At 43.0% G+C, this 17077-nt stretch overlaps 1 protein-coding gene across 1 annotated transcript in view; it reads right to left on the reverse strand.

Annotated features, from left to right (window-relative positions):
* Nucleotides 1-16726, reverse strand: part of LOC123506279 (zwei Ig domain protein zig-8-like) — an 88328-nt gene extending 71602 nt beyond the window's left edge. Inside the window, exon 1 of the mRNA XM_045258230.1 lies at nucleotides 15361-16726. The gene's annotated coding sequence lies outside the window, so the exon portion shown is untranslated. The remainder of the gene's footprint in view (nucleotides 1-15360) is intronic.
* Nucleotides 16727-17077: the final 351 nt, after the last annotated feature.

Below are 17077 nucleotides of genomic sequence, written 5' to 3' on the forward strand. Positions count from 1 at the left end.
AAATTACGCCTTGATTTACGACAATGTGGAAATATATCTTTTTCCCTGGCTTATTTTTTTCAAGGATAGCGATAAAGTGTCAGGTCATCTTTAGCCTTCCCACGAATAATTAACCTTGTTTGCTCACCTGTCCACGGAAGGTACACGATGCCCCTCAGCCAATATATATGCTAAAGAAAACGGTAGACAAACAAAAAGAGAAAAAAACGCAAAAACACACAAGCATTAAAAAAACGAAAAAAACAGAACAGGTACATAAAACTGGCAACAATTTGGGTTAATTGTTCGACAGTGTAGTTAGTGGCCCCCTCTTGCCCCGTCCTCCTCCCCCACTTAAAAAAAAGACGATATGGAGGCGGAGGGGTGAGGTGGAATATAGTAATTAACACCTGATTGGTCGGCCTAATGTAGAGAACAGGTGTGCGTGTAGCGATTATTGAAACTGTTGGAAAGATTAGCTTACCCACGAGGGCGAGTTGTGTTGGAGTGGTGAGAGAGAGAGAGAGAGAGAGAGAGAGAGAGAGAGAGAGAGAGTATGTGTATGTTTTCTTGCATTAAAAATAGAAAATGAAAAGGAAGGAGGTAAAGGTAAGAAACGTCAAACACTACAAATATCCGAGAAATGAAAAGATAAAAATAATAGAAAGAAAACGAAAAAAAAAACTCGGAGGGAGATAAAACGAAAAGTTATCGTGAATGTTGTAAAATTGAAAGAATAAAAAAAAAAAACAGAAAATACAGATTAGGAGGGAAACGACAAGGGCGAAAAAAAAAAGGTAAAAGAAAGAAAGATTATAAAAAGGAGAGTAAACGGGGTAAGGAGAAAGAGCTAAATTAAACAGAAGGAGAGTCAAGAGGGAGCGTGAAGATGGAGAAGAGGCCCTGCGGGGTTAAGAGGAAAGTTAAGAGGAGGTGCAGTAGAAGAGTAATTAATGATGATGAGGGTGACGTGGTAGTAGTAGTAATAGTAGAAAAAAAAGTGAAATGTGAACAAAAGACAGGGAAAGAACTATGTTATCCTAAATTGTAGTAGTGGTAATAAAAGGTTTAGAGAATCATAAGGAAAAAGAAATAAAAAGCATGAATATAAAGATAAGAGGGAGAAATAATAATAACTGACAATTATGAATAAAAGAAAAGGTAGAAGAAGAAAAAAGTAAAGAAGAATAAAACAGTGTAGACATGAGCAATAGGAGTTAGTGAGAAGAGGAAAAAGATGAGGATGGTAAAGAAGAGAAGGAGAAGCAGGAGAGAAGCAGTAGGAGAAGCACTATCAGCAGGAAAAACAATTGTATAGAGCTGGGAGGAAAACATAAGCTTAGGGGGAAAGGAAGGGAACGAGAGAAAAATAAAGTAAAAGGAAGAAAGTGGAAGGAGGAGGAGGAGGAGGAGGAGGAGGAGGAGGAGGAGGAGGAGGAGGAGGAGAAGAAGAAGAAGAAGAAGAAGAAGAAGAAGAAGAAGAAGAAGAAGAAGAAGAAGAAGAAGAAGAAGAAGAAGAAGAAGAAGAAAAAGGGGAGGAGAAGTGGCCTAGAGCGGTACTCTCCTCCTGACGAAGCAAGGGAGACGCCCCTCCGCTCCCTCTGGCACCTTGCGGGGCCTAGCACGTCCGTCCCAGTCACTGTCAACCAGTTGTTTCTTAGTCTCTCTCTCTCTCTCTCTCTCTCTCTCTCTCTCTCTCTCTCTCTCTCTCTCTCTCTCTCTCTCTCTCTCTCTCTCTCTCTCTCTCTCTCTCTCTCTCTCTCTCTCTCTCTCTCTCTCTCTCTCTCTCTCTCTCTCTCTCTCTCTCTCTCTCTCTCTCTCTCTCTCTCTCTCTCTCTCTCTACTCGAATAAGCCAAGAATCTTTAAACAGAAATTTTCCATCCAACAAGGAGGAATAGTTGAGGAGGAAGACATGGAGGAAAAAGAAAGAAAAGACAAGAGATGTTACGTATGAAGAAGGTAAAAGGAGGAGGAGGAGGAGGAGGTTAAAAAAAAGGTGATTGAGGTGAAGAAGACAGCAACGGCAGCAGCAACAGGAGGAGGAGGAGGAGGAGGAGGAGGAGGAGGAGGAGGAGGAGAATGAAGTGGAGAAGGAGAAGGAGCAATAAAAGAAAAGAAAAGGAGGAGAGAAGTGTTTGGAGCAGGTGCATCGATTCTTGAAAGTGTGTGTGTGTGTGTGTGTGTGTGTGTGTGTGTGTGTGTGTGTGTGTGTGTGTGTGTGTGTGTGTGTGTGTGTGTGTGTGTGTGTGTGCCTTGTTGTCATGTCACGCGGCCTTTCATGCCTTTCCTACCAAGCACTGTCTCGCCAGCTGCGCCCAAGGTCAGGTGACGGGGAAATTGTAGCGGGGTAAGACGTAAATAAGAGTGTCGTGTAGGACGGAGGGAATTAAGTGCAGTTACGTAGACATCGTTATCTTCATGGATATTAAAGTCACACGTGATTGGTGGGTAGAAAAAATAACTTCCATGATGTAGGTGGATTTATTTTTTAAGGAATATTTTGAGTCTTGACATGGTGTAAGGGGAGGTGTGTGTGTGTGTGTGTGTGTTCTTTTCTACCCCCCGTCGTTCCTTTGCAGCCACCCTTGCCCTGATCTCTGGCTTCCACACTTTGCATCAGAACGGCTTGTTTGGACAAAGTTATCCTCAGCTTTGTATCCGAGCTCTCCCTCAGGACCTTTAGCTTCGCCCTCCCCTCAGGTTAAAACGAGTTGGTGTAGCGGCGGTTCAAGAGTACAGAAAAGTAGAGACAGGTAGCGAGTGTACTGCGCCTGGCTTTTGAAGTAGATCTGATAGCCACGAATCTTTCTCCAGTATTTCCTCTGGCGATTACTGGAACTAGTTTGTGTGGTGAAGTAGGAAGAGTATAGAAAAGAATTAGAGAATGATTATGCACTCCACTCATCTTCCGAAGTAATTGTGATAGGTATGAAATCTCTTTAGCACTTTCTCTTATGATTACCAAAACATTAAATAACGGGAACTAGTTTGTGTGGCGGAGGAAAGGGAGTATAAAAAGAAGAGGTAGAAAATGCATATGTTATAAGCACTAAATCTCTAGCACTTTCTCTTACAAATACTGATCTATTAACGGACAGGAACTAGTTTGTATGGCGGAGGAAGAAGAGCACGATCGGATAGAGGTTAGTGTGTTCTGCGTCTCCTTTCCAAAGTCGACTTGAGAGACATATAATCTTGCCCTTACGATTGTTCACGTCGATAAATGTCGAGTGATATATATATGTAGGCTCTTACGAGATTATATAAATGGTTAGTAGGGAAGAAGAAAAGCCCCGTGTCCATAAGTCACCGGGCTGGATGTTCCCCGATGAGATATTGACAACAAAAAGGAAGGAGAACAAAAAAGAAAACGGTGCTGAGTCGCCTTCTCGTTTTCTGCTATAAATATAACGAGGCTATGAATGACTGGACGCAAGAAGAAGAAGAAAAGAAGAAGAAGAAGAAGAAGAAGAAAATGAAGAAGAAAAAGAAAATGAAGAAGAAAAAGAAAATGAAGAAGGAGTTTACGGAATAGAAGAAGAAAAGAAAATGAAGAGGAATAGGAAGAAGAAGCGGAGGAAAAAAGAACACGAGAAAAAGAAGAAATAAAAAGAAGAAGAAGAAGAAGAAGAAGAAGAAGAAGAAGAAAAGAAAAAGATAAAGAAAAAGAGGAAGAAGACGAAAAAGAAAAAGAAAGTGAAAAACAAAATAAAAAAGAAGAAAAGAAGAAGAAGAAGAAGAAGAAAAAGAAGAAGAAGAAAGGAGGAGTAGGAGGACGAAGAGGTGGTAACGTGCAGATATAACGTACTTGCACAGTAATTCATTGAGAAGTAAACGGTCATAAGATTAATTATTCAGGACAATTCAGCGAAGCACCGCCAGTTGTACCTTCCCGCCAGTTATTACACCTTGTTTTACCGGGAAGCCACCTCTCCCTCTCTCTCATGTCCCTCGTTACCCCTTCATCCTCTCACCCTCCTTAACTCCCATCACTCCTTATCTTCCCTTCCTCAACAGCTCATTATTCCTTTTCTCTTCTTTCTTTCACCCATTCTCTCCTTCCTTTTACTCCTGTCCTTTTCTTGCACATTTCTCTCCTCTCAGTTCCTCTCATCTCTTCCCTATTTCCTTCCTCTCGACTCCTTTATATTCTCTCCTCTCCCTCCTCTCCTCACCTCCCACTGCCCCTCATCCTCTCCTCCTTACCTCCTGTCTCTCCTTTCTCGTAACCATTCCGCCTGGTGAGCATCATAACCATTCATTTATTTCTTTCCTGACGAGAAGCTAAGGGACTGTTCCTCGTGAGTCGCCGCTCCTCGCCTCCCAAACACTGGTAAGCTCTCTCACTCCCGCCAGGTGTTCTCTCCCTCACCTGACATATCCTGAGTCGCATATAGTCGCATACAGCCACACCTGCAGACACTCACGCCACGCAATGGGAGATATGAACCAGCCTCGCCGTGTCTGTATCTGTGGGCTGGAGTTTAGAGTCTACATGGCTAAAATGGAAGCAACAAAGAGCATGGGAATATTCTCTTGGTTTGGTATTGTTCAATGTTCTGTGGGTTGCTTGTTTTCTTGTCTTCGTGTTTTTATCTTTTTATTATATTAGTATGATTGTTTTAGTTGCAGATTTGTGTGAGGGAATGATTCTTGGATTAAATTTGTTTTTCATTAGTTGTTTTTTTCTCTCCATTTATGTTATGTTTTTTTTTTTTTTTTGTAATAGTTTGCTTGTTTTGATTTGTAGATTTGAGTGAAGTTATGGCTCTTGGATTTATATTGATTTTTTGTCAGCTTTTTCTTCATTTATGTGTTTCTATTTTGTTTTCTTTGTTTATATTTCCTTCATATTTTCTATTTTCGTGAGTTTCTTCCTCTGTAAATGTGTTTCTATTTTATTTTCTGTTTATATTTGCTTAGTTTCCGTGGCGTCATCTGTTTCCTTTCCTTCGCCTCTCCTTTCTTCCTCCCCGCTGGTTTCTTTTTACTTCAGGGGTTTCTGTATAGATCGCCCGTCCCGCTGAGCCCGAGGGAGGAGGAATGGAGAAGAGATAAAAATAATTTCAGTCCAAAGAGGTCAAGGTTCGTCTGAAGTGAGTGGAGTGGCTGTCCTTAAAGATATCATTGAACATTTCTTTTTCTCAGTCCTTACCTCTCAGATTCGTAACTTTTTCCACGGGTTTTCTTCTCCACAGCCCATGCCTTCCCTCCTTCCGGCCAGTTTGCTCTCTTCTTACCTTTATTTACTCGTTTATCTTGCTTTATTTCGACTCTTCCTGTGTCACAAAAATGCTCCTTCTTTACTCATTCATGGTAACTTGTTTTTGCCTTTTCCTGTCAGTAGGTTTTTTTTTTTGCCTTTTCTGCCATCTCTCCTTTACCTATTGACCATATCTGTCACGCCTACTTACCTTTTCCCATCCACTAACCTTCCTTTACCTGTTCCCACCTTTTCCTTCCGTTCCACCTCCAAAACTTGTCTCAGGAATCTTGCTTTACCTTACAAAACCTTAAAAAACTATGTTTTATCTCTATCTTCTTTGCCTTACCTTTTCTTCTCTTTCTTAAATTACTTCACCTCAACTTCCCTTTCTTCCCTTACCTTCCCTTCCCTTACCTTCCCTTCCTTCTCTTCCCTTCCCTTCCCTTCCCTTCCCTTCCCTTCCCTTCCCTTCCCTTACCTAATCTCACCTAACCTAATCTAACCTAACCTAATCCTAACCTAACCTTACCTTACCTTACCTTGCCTCACCTTACCTTACTTTTCCTTACATTTCCTCACCTCACCTCACCTAACCTTACCTTACCTTACATAACCTAACCTTAATTCATCTCACCATCCTGAATCTTACCTAACCATTACCTAGCAAGTCTCTCATGGATTCCAGCCTTTCTGATTCCCGGTGCACCTTGCTACCTAAGTGCCTGTGGGCTTGGGGAGAAAAGAACTACCTACCGTCTTCCTCGCTACCTGCCTGGAGCCAAAACAAAAGGAAAAACTAACGCAGCATTCTCCCCATAACTCGGATAGAGAGAGAGAGAGAGAGAGAGAGAGAGAGAGAGTGAGAGAATATGTGTGTGTGTGTGTGTGTGTGTGTGTGTGTGTGTGTGTGTGTGTGTGTGTGTGTGTGTGTGTGTGTGTGTGTGTGTACTCCTACTACATTAAGATTCCCCTCCCCATTAACCATAACAAGGACTCCATTCCACGTTTTCTTTATTTTCTTTTTGTCTTCTCCCTCCCTCTTCCCTTACACTGTGTCTCTTTCTACTGATTTTTACTCCTTTGTATTTTCTGTTCTGTACGTTTATATGCTTTTCTCTTCCGTTTTCAGTGCCTCTTCTCAAAGTCTCTTCCTCTCGTTTCCTTTTCTTCTCCTCTCTCATCGTCTTTATTCTCTTCCTCAATCTTATGTTCTTTCTCTCCCTAGTCATTAGTTTTCCTCCCTACCTATTCTCTTTCTCTCTTCTCTCCCTCTCCATTCCCTGCACTGCTCTCAAATTTCTTCTCCCCTTAAGCTATCTTCTCCCCATTCTATCCATTCTGCCTCCCCACCTCGCCTCTTTGCTGTTCCTTCCTCGCCTGCTACCATTTTTCAGCCTCTCATTCTGATCCCTTGAAAGTTGTCGATTTTTCAAGATGTTGTTTATTTTCTGAGATTCTGTCGTTTTCTTTTTTAGTTTTGTGGTGGACTAATGGAAGATGTGAAAGTTAATTTTATAGAACTTTTTTCTTACTTTTGTCATGTGTGTGTGTGTGTGTGTGTGTGAGAGAGAGAGAGAGAGAGAGAGAGAGAGAGAGAGTGAGAGAGTTAGTTGAGGCGTTTCGTGTGTTGTAAGCATTATTTTTCTTTCTTATTGGAGGTCTACTAATTATCGGATTGGCTAGACTCTCTCTCTCTCTCTCTCTCTCTCTCTCTCTCTCTCTCTCTCTCTCTCTCTCTCTCTCTCTCAGCCACTATCTTCTGGCTTCCTGTGACATTTCATTTGTTTGTGTGTTTCCTGTGTCACTCTCAGTATCTCTCTTCCTCCGCCTTCCGCGTCTTCCAACCCATTACTTCATTCATTTGGCTTGTTTATGTTAATAGATAATGCTAAACTTTCATCAGTTTTTTTTCTATTTATTCATAGTTTACTTATATATTCCTTTTTATCGGTCTTTCTTTACTCCTTCATTAATTTCTTTACCCATATATGTTTTTATACTTAGTGAATGAAAGTGATCAAGTTGGAAATATAGCAAGTTAGATTAAGTGACAAAGTAAGACAAGAAAATCGTTGAAAAATCATGTTAAATAAAGTTATAACGAAGACGATATGAGACTAGGCAAAATCATTATAGGTTAAGGCAGGTGAAGATTAGGTAGAGGAAAGTAAGATTACATAAGGTAGAGTTAGGTGAGGTAAAGTGAGGTAAGGTAAGGTTACAAAGTTAGTTTAGGGAAAAGTTTTCATCCCTGACACTCCTTTAACAAACTCTGATACAAGGTTAGGTAAGCAAACGCTCCCTCCTTTCACTGAGAGTCGCGTATTGGATTGCATGAATAGAGATATCAAGGAAGTTATTTCTATTTGGTGTGCCGTGGAGAAAGTGTACGACTATTACTTGGAAAACCTCTTTATCCTCAGGCCAAATAGTTCCTTTATCTTTTCCTGTAATTATACCCACTTATCCTCCTACTCTCCATTTTCTTCCACCTTCCTCCTTTTCCTCCTCCTACTACCCCCTCTTACTCCTACACACATCCTCCTCCGTTCATCCGCTTTCCTCTTTTTTCATTCCAAACATTCCTCACTCTCTTCCGCTCCATTCCTTCCCTCTTACTTACTGTAGGTCGTGTCTTATGTAATATTTTGTTCCCACTTTTACTTTTGTCATTTATCTTTCACTGTATATAATTTGTTCATTAGTAACCTTTGTCAATAAATAAATAGGTAAAATGTCTTGTATATTTGAAAAGTTATGCGTTTTTTCTTCATCTTTCTTTGTTTTTCTGTGTTTATGGCAACGAATTTCTTCACCAGTTATTCTTATTTTTCCTTATTTGATGTGTTTCTTGCGCTGAGGAAATGAGAGGGAGAGGAATGAGTGGTAATGACGAAGGAGTGACAAGTAATTGAAAGCCCTTTGATTACCTCTCACGGAAGGACGAAAGAAAAAGAAAAGAATAAAAGAGAGAAGAAAGATGAAAGAAGTGGAGGGACAGAGAAAACGAGTAAAGGAAGAACGAAAAAGAGGAAGTGAAATGTGAGAAAGGGATAAAGAAAATGAAAAGAAAAGAAGAAAACGAGGAAGAGGATGCAGAAGTACTAAAAACCATGAAACCAACAAGAAAACAAGACCCGAAACAAAAACAAAACAAAGAAAAATTGATTAAAAACAACCAGAAAAATAAAACCATCCATCAAAAAAACGAAGGAAAAAAATGACAAGGAAGGAAAATCAAGGTGGAAAAAGAGGAAGTCAAGGAAATGCTAGAATAAAGACGAGGACGTTGGAGGGGCGGGAAGAACGAGGATTGGGAAGCGCTTCACGTCACAGGAAACAACGGAAGGCATCACGATTCGCGGCGGGAGGAGAGGTGGCCGAGAAGTCTTGGGGGCGGAAAGATTCAGTGGCGGGAGGAGGAAGACACCGTGAATCTTAGGGCAGGAGGAGAAGGAGGAGGAGGAGGAAGAGGAGGAGGGGGGAAAGAAACAGAACAACTCAGAGAAAAGGAAAGAGAAAGTCCGTGAGAAAAAGCATTGTTCTGTAGATAAATACTTTCCTCCTCTTACTCCCTCCTCCTTCTCCTCCTCCTCCTCCTCTTCCTTCTCCTCTTCCTCTGCCGCCGCCTTTCGCCAATTCCTGTTCTTCTTTTTCCACCTTGTCCTCTTTTTATTACTTTTTCTGCTGCTATCCCTATTACCAGTACTACCACCAATACTACTACTATTACTGTTACTACTACAACTACGACAACAACTACCATTACTACTACTACTACTACTAATAATAATAATAATAATAATAATAATAATAATAATAATAATAATAATAATAATAATAATACTTCTACTACTACTGCTACTACTACTACTACTACTACTACTACTACTACTACTACTACTACTACTACTGCTACTGCCATGATAATAACAGCAACATCGTCCGCTGCCAAGGGTCCAGAGTTGAATCGATCGTTTAAATGTAAGTTTAAGGGATTTTCCTTTCGCAATTAACTTCAATCGGATTACACGTTGCCTCTCTCGCTCCTCCCTCGCCCTCATCACTGTCCTCATCGCTCTCATAACCTTCTTTTCCTCTTATATCTCATTCTTCTTCATTGTCTCCGTCGTGGTCCATCCCAGCTTGCTTATCTTCCTTCCTCTTCCTCTTCCTTCGTCTTTTTTTCTCATCCTATTTTCTCATTTTTTATCCCTCTTCCTTAAATTTGCGCCTCGTCTTTGTGTCTCCTACGTGTTTCTCATTTTTTCTTCAAGTTTATCTCAACCTTCCTTATCTATACTCCTCGCTTCTCCCATTTTCTGGCCTTAGAAGTTTCACGCTCTTCTTCCTCTCTTTTCCCATAATTCCTCTCTAGTATGTGACCTCCTCCCTCTTTCCACCTTCCCTCTCGCTATACTATCCATCATGTCCTCATGGCCGCGTCCCCCTTCGAACCTAAGTCTTCCCTCTGCTCTTCTTCTTCTCTCTCATCTTCCTCGTCTTCGTATTTTCTCACTCTCCTCATCCTCTTCTTCCTTGTCTTCTTCGTCCACGTATTCATTCATCCCTTTCTTCGTATTTATCGTTGTTTTTCTCTTCCTTTTCTCAGTCTTCCTCCTACTCATCATCGTTTTCTTCTTCGTCCTTCTCTCTTATTTTTTTGTTTGCCTTTGTCTTCATCCTTTTCACCGTCATTTATTACCTCCTCCTCTTCGTTCTCGTCTTCCTGCACTTTCCTTCTTATTTTCCGTGAAGACATTATTAAGGTCAACAGGATCCTCAACAGTGTAATTTCAGTAACACCATTCGCTTAAAGATTTTGAACTGCGAATCAATACAGACACGGAAAGCAAAGTACAGCACACAGGAGCAAAACACTGTGCCACTGTTTTTTTTTCTTGGGACCTTTCATTGATGTGTGTAGTGTGTTTGGTCAGAATGCTGTGGTCGCAAAATTGGTCAGTTTCCGGAACAGTTCGTATGGATTAGCGTTCGGAAAAAGTAAGCGTGGTGTGTATGTTAGTGTTGATCTGTAATGTGTCTTTTGATGAACGTAGCAGCGTGTTTATGATCTTGCAGTTTTTTTTTTATATATATATTTTCATCGGAGGAAGTTGATTTTTGTCTGGTCTTCGGCTTTTTGCTTAGTGTTTTTTCTCTATTATTGCTGTTGTTATCATTTTTAATTTGCTTTTTTTTTCTGTTTCAAGTAAAATGTATTATTTTCGATATTTAACTGCAATGCTTCACGTAAATTTTCTTGTTTTTAACTTAAGCTTTTTGTTGTCTAAAAGTGAAATAATTAGATGGGGAGAATCCTTTCCTTATTTATATCTTGCTTTCTCACAAGTAGTTAGATAGCTCCCTGAAGTGTTTTTATTGTAGAAAAAGACCGTGTTCTTTCCACTATATATATTTTTTATTGTCTTATATTTCCTAGTCGTAACTTAATCTGCACAATCTGTTCCATCCTCCTCCTACTCATGTTTCTTCTCGCTCTCCTCGGTTTCCTCTTCGAACGCATCTTCCTCCTCTTCTTCCTCATCCTCAACCACTTCTCTCTTTTCACCTGCCCTGGAACAAGTATCAACTATTTCAGGAAGAAGGAGGCAATTTCGACTCAGTGACTACCTCAGCGCGGGAGAGCTCGAAGCCTCCCAACTATTTCGTGAACCGAGATGTTAAAGTCTAGAAGGACGGTGTTGGACGGAGAGGCCGCGGGGAGGGGGTCATGAAGCTACAAAGGACTCGTGGAAGTGGGATGAAGCACCAGGCTCAACTTATCGGCGTTCACCGGCTTTGTATCTCAGCTGAGGCAAGAACGTCGCCTTTTCTTATCTTTCTCTTTTTTATGTGTGTATGAGTGTGTCTTCCTTACTACTCTATCCCTGCCTCTCGCTCTCTTTCCTGCTCTTCTTACCACTCAAGTGCTGCCGCCAAGGATGTCCTCGGGGAAGTAAACACAGAAAGGATCTGGGTAGGGGAAAAGACCACAGGACCTAAAGTTGGTCTCGGTGATGCTGTCTAAGCCTGGCAAGTGGAAGTTGGGCTCTGTATCAAGGCCTGTAAACAAGGCGATAGTGCCACTTGAGCGAAGCAAGTTTCCCGTGCAACTATGTCAACTCGGATAATATTTTGGCCCCTGATATGGCGTGTGTGCTGAGTCTTCTGCCTCGCTTCCTTTAGATGGTCACGCGCGGACTCGGATTTAATGAGAAAAAAAGAAAAGGGAAAGAAGGTTATCTGAGAGCCGGTTCACCACAGCGCGTCAGGTATATTATTAGGGTTTTAGTGATCCCATTTAGCCAACGCAGCGTTTCTTAGGAAGGAACCTCCATCGGGATCCAGATTTTCCTTGGAGACGGTGAAGGTTTTGTCTTAAAAAGAGAAGAAAGTAATTGCATATCCATAGTGATTTCTTTTGTTCCTCTCCTTTCCTTTATTCTTCCTTTCTTAAAGCTATCCCACCGCTGCCACCAATTGTGTGTTCTGTGTGCTTTTGAAATTATATTAATCTAGTTTTCATTTCATGTAATAGAAGAAAGTTTATGTACATAGTGTGTGTGTGTGTGTGTGTGTGTGTGTGTGTGTGTGTGTGTGTGTGTGTGTGTGTGTGATCTCGTAGCTTAGGTCAGATCAAAGAAGCCGAGCGAAGTGATTCCCGTGAGGATGGAGTTGGTGCATTGTAGGGCAAATGCGACAAGTTCCTCTCTTCCTACAAACACCTCCGCAGCTTTACACCAAAATCTCTTGCAGTTTCCTCTTTCTTTCCTCCCTTTCTGCGGTCTTTCTTTTCATCCACTTATTCCACCCTCTTCTTCCTCCTCCTCTATCCCCTTGTTTTCTGCTTCTTTTTTTTCAGCTGGTGTCTTTTGTTTCCCGTTTTTCATATTTTCACATTTTTTTTTCACCAGCTTCCTTTTTTTTTGCTCACTTTTCTCACCTTTATCTTTCATGTTCATGTTCTTTTCTTTCTCCTTTATATTTTTCTCCTCTTAATCCACTTACCTTATCTGTTATTTTTTTTTCCATCTACTTGTTTCCCATTTTCTTCCATTTATCGTCTTTTGTCTTGTTGTTCCTCCTTTTTTCATCATATAAAAGTTCGTTCATTGTTTTCTTACCATATTCTTTCCTTCTCCTATTTCACCTTCCACATTTTGCCTGTTTTCTAGTTTCCCTCCTTATTCATCCACTTCAATCCTCTTTTTTTTTTTCGGTTTCCCTCCCTCCTTCTGTTGCATGTCCTTTTTCCACCTTTTCCCCCCTCTACTTTCTCGCATTCTCCCTTTACATTCCTCGCCTTTTTCTTTCTCTCTTTCTCTCCAAATTCATTCACTTTCTTTCACCTCCCTTGCTTTTTTCTTTTCATTTTTTTTTATCCTTTGCATTTATTTCTACCTTGCACCACTCTCTTACTCTCTTACTCTCTCTCTCTCTCTCTCTCTCTCTCTCTCTCTCTCTCTCTCTCGCTCTCGCTCTCTTGTCAAGCCCCTTCTTTTAAACATATGTAAACGAGGAACTTTGAGTCTCACCGTGGAAATATTTACGACAAGGTACTTTATGAATCTTATCCGGAGGTAAATTAGAGTAAGAAATAGAAAAAAGGTATACGCAAGAGGGGGATGAAAAAACAACAAAAAAGATCACTATCCTCTTATGAAAAAAAAAATAAAGGGGAAAAGGAAGGAGCGAGGAGTAAAGACGACTCTCACACGTACGCGACAGTAGAATTGCAGATGATAACGTGGAAAGTTTACCCTCTGCCTTACATTTCCTTGCGTTAGGAACCTTGAAGGCACGTGTTGACGCCTCGGTCAGTGTATAACAGCATCTCCTTACGCCGAGGGAACAGCGAGACTCATTAGCAGAGAGAGAGAGAGAGAGAGAGAGAGAGAGAGAGAGAGAGAGAGAGAGAGAGAGAGAGAGAGAGAGAGAGAGAGAGAGAGAGAGAGAGAGAGAGAGAGAGAGAGAGAGAGAGAGAGAGAGAGAGAGAGAGAGAGAGAGAGAGAGAGAGAGAGAGAGAGAGAGAGAGAGAGAGAGAGAGAGAGAGAGAGAGAGAGAGAGAGTAAGTGACGCGAATCAATCCTCCATTTACTAATAGTGTTGAACTCCCGAAGGAAATCTAAGATGCTCTCTCTCTCTCTCTCTCTCTCTCTCTCTCTCTCTCTCTCTCTCTCTCTCTCATCTCTCTATCACTGCCTTTTGCTCCCTTCTCCTCTTCCTTCACTTGTTCCTCTTCTACTTCTCTTTCACCTTCCTCTTTTCTCTCTCTTTCTCTCCCCTAGTGCTTCTCTTTTATTTGGTGTTCTTTTCTCTCCCCTCTTTTCAACCATCTTTACTTCCTTACCCTTCTTCCACTCATTCGCCATCTCTGGTTTTATTCCCGTGTTCTTCCTCCTCGTTTATTGTTGTGTTCCTTTTACTTCGTTAGTTTGCTGTATATTTTGTCTTGTCTGCATCTCTCTCTCTCTCTCTCTCTCTCTCTCTCTCTCTCTCTCTCTCTCTCTCTCTCTCTCTCTCTCTCTCTCTCTCTCTCTCTCTTGGTTCCTTTATCTCTTTTCCCCACAACTGTTGGCAAGCGGGAAATAAATATCTATATGTGTTTTTTTCAAGTTGTCACTCATGAATTGTGTGTGTGTGTGTGTGTGTGTGTGTGTGTGTGTGTGTGTGTGTGTGTGTGTGTGTGTGTGTGTTTGTTTGTGTGTGTGTGAGCGCGCGCGTACGGATGTGTGCGTGCGCTTATGCGTATACGAGAGAGAGAGAGAGAGAGAGAGAGAGTGTTTTGTCACTAGGTGTGTGTGTGTGTGTGTGTGTGTGTGTGTGTGTGTGTGTGTGTGTGTGTGTGTGTGTGTGTGCGTGTGCGTGCGTGCGTGTACGAGCACGGGAAAGATAGCGCGCTGACGGAAGTGAAAGCAGGAGTCGAGATATCAAGGTGTGAATATTTAATGGCCACAGAAAATGTGTGGCGTGGCGCATCTCTTCACTTTTCCCTGAGACTGTGAGGCGCTAGTGACTGTTTACGAGGCAGGGAGGCGGCGACGGTGGCTGCAGAGACAGGGACAGAGACAGGGATAGAGGTAGAGACAGAGGGAGGGACATGGGCAGGACAGGGGTGGTGACATTAGCGTTGGTAGAGACAGCAGTGGTTGCAATGTTTAGGGGGGAATTCGAGACTAAGGTAGTGGGTAGGTTTAATTAAGCCACTAGGCCACGAGCGAGAAGTAATGAAGGTGTAGCCAGCAAAGGGATGCAGATAACAGCAGGAAAGGGTATAATATAGGAAGCACCGAGGAGCAGGGGTAGGCGGGGGTGGGGAGGAGGACGAAGGGCTTGTGTTCAAAGTAACTCAGAGAGAGAGAGAGAGAGAGAGAGAGAGAGAGAGAAAGTGTCCGGCATTGCAGAGTGTTCCGTGTGTTTTTGGAGAGATGCGAGGTTCTGGTGTGTCTTAGGTTCGCGTGACTGAGACAGGGTGGCTGGGTAACGCAGCAAGATGGGGAGTCTGGGGAAGGCGCAGCAGCAGCGGGGCTAATGAAGGCGTTTGGAGGAAGCTGCCGTGGAGGATATGTGGAGGGTTGGAGGGAGTGATGGAGGGAAGGAATGATTGGTGGGGTTCCTGGATGGCTTCGGAAGGTTGTACGGAAGGAAGGTCTCTGGAGGGTAAGGCAAGGATAGGGGTAAAGGAATAAGGAGGGAAGCTGTAGTTCTCATTTAGCGTTGATTGGTAAGGGTGGAGGGAGCACATTCTACGCTGTATTTGGGAGTCGTCGTGGCGCCCTGGCTGCTGGTGTACTGCATGCATAATGGCAACGTGAATTAATCTAAACTTGTAGAGAACTAACTTTGTTTTACAATTGAACTACCAACTTTAAACCTCTTATTGCCTTTTAGCAGAACGGTTTGGTCAAGCAAACCGCTGTAATGGCTCATTGAATTGTGCGAAACATTTTTCTAATTTTCTTTTAACGGCAAAGTAAAGTCATAGTTTCCCAAGCTTTTAATTTACCCGTTCTTGTGGTACCCTTGCAGAATACATCAGTTTCAGGTCCAGCGAAATTGCAGTGTGTGTGTGTGTGTGTGTGTGTGTGTGTGTGTGTGTGTGTGTGTCCGCACATATACACATATACATACAGTATGACATATAAATACATGTGAAGTTGTTATATCTTACCCTTGATTGATTTGCAGGTGAGCTGTGCCAGGGTGTGGCTGGTGCTCTTGGTTTGTACTCCTTGCAGTCTTCGTCAGCGTTCACCGCACCGGTAAGTATTACTCTGTGTTCCTGGTTTTTAGTCTTTGATTCATTGAAGGGATTTTCTAAGAGGAGTCTGTTGCTCAGGATGTGTTCCCGGGCGTCACTGGGTCTGGGCGTCCGCAGCTTGTATCACACACTCACCGTGGAATGTTTGCAGTGGAATGTTCCCTAATTCCGTCTTTCTTGTATTGTTTTTCCTTTAGTACATAACACGCAGTGATGTTTTATTTGATATTTTGATTGGGTAAGGAACATTTGCCAGTCTGTAAAAATTGATTTTCACGAACGTTTTGATGTGTTCCTTCTTAATGTGTAGGATTGCTCATTAGTTCAGGTGAACACTCACGCACACGACACAGAACGGCTAGAAAAAGTAACAATGAAAGTACGTATGTGTCCGTGCGTGTTTGGTCTTAGGAGGCGTGTCGCAGCCTGTGGTCTGTTGACAGAAATAGTTTCTTTTCCTCCTTGAAGCGGAGAAGGACAAGACGTGTTGGTGGAGGATCACTAACACTGAAATGTATCGAACACGAATACACAACACGGAACACCAAAGAGGACCATCGACTTGAGAGGTACAGCTGCCTGCAGGACAGGGTAGGGCGGGGCAGGGAGGACCAACGATCTCCTTGACACTACACACACGACGAAGTAAAAAGTCTGGACGCAAAAACGCTGCGCCAGACAAACAGGGTGTGAGGTCAAGGTCTATTAAAACGCGACGACTAACATTAAACCTACCGTGCTTAGACTAAACGGTAACGAGACTGTACAGGAGGGTCGGACAGTTACCAAAGTGACGCCGGGTGAGTGGCGGTTCGTGAGGTGCTGTCTGTGTCAGGTGCAGCCGAACTTGTCACACTTGTTGGTCACGAGGTGGCTAAGAATACCTCAGGTGCATTTGTCCTTCACCACAGGAACTTCACCTGAATGCAAGGCAGACACCGTGGAACTTCCTTTTTGCACAGAATAACCAAGTTTGTTTCCCTGCCGCACACTTGGCCGCGGCTCTCTTGAACACTGTGGCAGAGAGGACACCAAAGAACTGAAGAAAAGACCGTCCTTGTCACTCGTCGAAGTTGCTTTTCTATCGCTCCTTCTCCGTCCCGGGCGCCGTCACCCCGGGGACCTATCCACCCTCCCAGACGTGCGTCCAGGTGCTCATGGCGCTGCGGTGTGCTGAGAGTGGCGAGGGCGGGCGGAGGCGGAAGAGTACAAGAGGCGCAAGTGGAGGTCGCGGACGTGTTCCTTCTCCCACCGCCCGGCGCGTCTGACTGGCAGCTGGTCGGGCGGCCGGTCTCTCCACCCTCTCCCTCCTCCGCTGCCTCTCCTCTCCTCTCCTCACCTCTCCTCTCCTCTCCTTCCTCCCACCATCCCACTCCGCCCTTCCCCTCCCACGTTCCTTCTCTCTCTCTCTCTCTCTCTCTCTCTCTCTCTCTCTCTCTCTCTCTCTCTCTCTCTCTCTGTTCCTTCCCCATCCCTCCCTTAGCTTCCCTACCTGTATTCTAACAACCCTCCTCTTTTCTAGTTCTCCTCCTCCCGTTTATCCTCTCCTGCCTCTCCATGCCTCTCCTTCTCCATGCCTCTCTCTCCATCTCTCTCTCTCTCTCTCTCTCTCTCTCTCTCTCTCTCT

The sequence above is a fragment of the Portunus trituberculatus genome, chromosome 19, assembly GCF_017591435.1.
Source record: "Portunus trituberculatus isolate SZX2019 chromosome 19, ASM1759143v1, whole genome shotgun sequence".
In the NCBI taxonomy this organism is placed as follows: domain Eukaryota; kingdom Metazoa; phylum Arthropoda; class Malacostraca; order Decapoda; family Portunidae; genus Portunus; species Portunus trituberculatus.